Genomic DNA, 2,656 nt, shown 5'->3' with positions numbered 1-2,656 from the left:
GTTTCGAGCTCCATCCCTACTCAGCCGGCACAGACCAGCTCCATTCCTGCTCAGCTGGCGCAGACTGGGAGGCACTGGGAGTCAAGCCTTGGCTTTCGGCTTGAGTGGCTGCAGGTCGCCTGTGCCTCCTGGGCCTGGGGGGCTCACGCTGCCCCTGGCTCGACCACGTGCCAGATGTGCATGCCTTCTTGACCCCCGAGGGGCCGGCGCCAGCCCCGGCTGGACCAACCGCTTGCCGCCAGTACCTTCCCACCCCTCAAGGGGCACCGAGCAGGCCCTCTACTTGGGGAACCGCCAGTTGCCCATGCTTTCCTGGCGGGGCGGGCTTTGCCCCAACCCTCGGCTTTGGGATTTGAGAGTCTTCTGGGCAATCCCTGCTGCGCCAGACCTGCACTGGTTGGCAAACAGTCTTAGGGAGTCTCAGGCTGCTGGCTGGACCCCTGGAAGAGAGCCAGTCACCAGCTCCATCCCTACTCAGCCAGTGCAGACAGGGAAACACAGGGAGTCAGGCTGTTGCTGTTGGTTTGGGAGAATTGTGAGTTGCCCTGTGTGTTCAGCCACAACTCAGGGAAAGGTCCGCACCCAAGCCTCCGAGAACAGGAAAGCCTGGCTGGGAGCACGCACCCTCATGCCAGGCCAGGGCTGGAAAGCCTGGGAGAAAAATCCGCTCTCAGTAGGGTGCAGGAGAGCTGCGCCAGTCTGAATCTTGGGGGGATACTGGCGAGACCAGTTGAGCGTACCGAGGTGCGAGAAGAGCCACAATAACAGCCCCTCGGGCTGCTGCAGCTAGTGAGACCAGAAGTAAAGGTTTGACTAGCTGAACACCAACCAGAGGAGTAGTGGGAGCAGACAACACCAAGACACCTACAGGAGACTGCACTACTGAATTTCACAGGTATCCTACCACAGAAGTTCACACCATAAACTCAGGGTACCAGAACAGATCAATCTAAGAAGCTGAAGCCAACAAGAAGAGCATCACAAACAATGGGAAGACAAAGAAACAATCCCCAAATGAAAGAAAAGGGGGAAGTCTCAGAAAGAATGTTAGATGAAATAGAGGAAAGTCAACTATCAGATATTGAATTCAAAGCACTGGTTATCAGGAAATTCAAAGAGCTTACAACGAGCTACCAGAAACTACAGGGGAGCTACAATGAACTCTCCGCAAAATATACCAACATGAAAAAGGAAATAGAAACCATCAGCAAAGGCCAAGAGGAAATGAAAAATGCAATTTCTGAACTGAAGAACACAGTAGAAGGTATGAAGAGTAGGATTGACGAGGCGGAGGACCGCATAAGCGAGCTCCAAGACAGGGTGAAAAGAATCTCCCAGACGGATGAGGTAATGGAAAAGAGAATCAGAAAAAATGAGGAGAGTCTAAGAGAGATGCAAGAGAATATGAAACGTAATAATATCTGAATAATAGGAATACAAGAAAGGGAAGAAGAAGAACAAGGGATGGAGAACCTGCTTGAAAGAGTAATAACGGAAAATTTTCCTAAGATGAGGGGAGAGATAGTCACACGAATCCAGGAATTGCAGAGAGTCCCAGGCAGGTGGAACCCAAAGAGACCTACTGTAAGACACATCATCATTAAAATGGCAAACCTCCAAGACAAAGAGAGAATCCTAAAGGCAGCAAGGGAGAAAAAGGAAGTAACATACAAGGGGGTCCCAATAAGGTTGGCTAATGACTTCTCAACGGAAACATTCCAAGCAAGAAAAGAATGGCAGGAAATATTCCAAGTAATGAGAAACAGAGGCCTACAACCAAGACTACTTTACCCAGCAAGGCTCTCAATGTAGATAGAAGGCCAAATAAAGGGCTTCCAAGACAAAAGAAGTCTAAAAGAATACGCTTCCACAAAACCAGCTCTACAAGAATTACTAAAAGGAATGCTTTAAGGAAAGGAAGGAAAAGAGAGAGACAGACAGACAGGAACACAAGTACATAAATGGCAATGAATAAGTACCTTTCAATAATAACCTTAAACGTAAATGGATTAAATGCACCAATTGAGTGACATAGAATAGCTGAATCGTTAAGAAAGCATGATCCACACATATGCTGCCTACAAGAGACCCACCCCAGGGTGAAAGACCACCAAAGACTGAAAGTAAAAGGATGGAAACAAACTTTCCAAGCAAATGGACAAGAAAAAAAAGCCGGGGTAGCAATCCTCATATCAGACAAAATAGACTTCAAAAAAAAGGCTATAAAGAGAGACCCAGAAGGTCACTTCATAATACTCAAGGGAAGAATCCACCAAGAAGACATTAACATCATAAATATATATGCACCCAACACAGGAGCACCCAAATATATAAAGAAAATCCTAGAGGACCTCAAGAAAGATATTGACAGCAACACAATTATAGTAGGGGATTTTAACACCCCACTGTCAAAAATGGACAGATCTTCCAAACAAAATATCAACAAAGATATAGCAGCATTAAACGACACTCTAGAAGAAATGGACCTAATTGATATATATAGAGCCATCCATCCCAAAGAAACTAAATACACTTTCTTTTCAAACGCACATGGAACATTTTCAAAGATAGATCACATGATAGGACACAAAACCAGTCTCAACAACTTCAGGAAAATAGAAATCATACCAAGCATCTTCTCTGATCACAAGGGACT

This window comes from Sturnira hondurensis, unplaced genomic scaffold (assembly GCF_014824575.4).
Source record: "Sturnira hondurensis isolate 20B ecotype Veracruz unplaced genomic scaffold, ASM1482457v3 Scaffold0011880, whole genome shotgun sequence".
NCBI classification, from domain to species: domain Eukaryota; kingdom Metazoa; phylum Chordata; class Mammalia; order Chiroptera; family Phyllostomidae; genus Sturnira; species Sturnira hondurensis.
The sequence above is the reverse complement of the archived record's forward strand: the minus strand, read 5'-3'. Positions refer to the sequence as shown.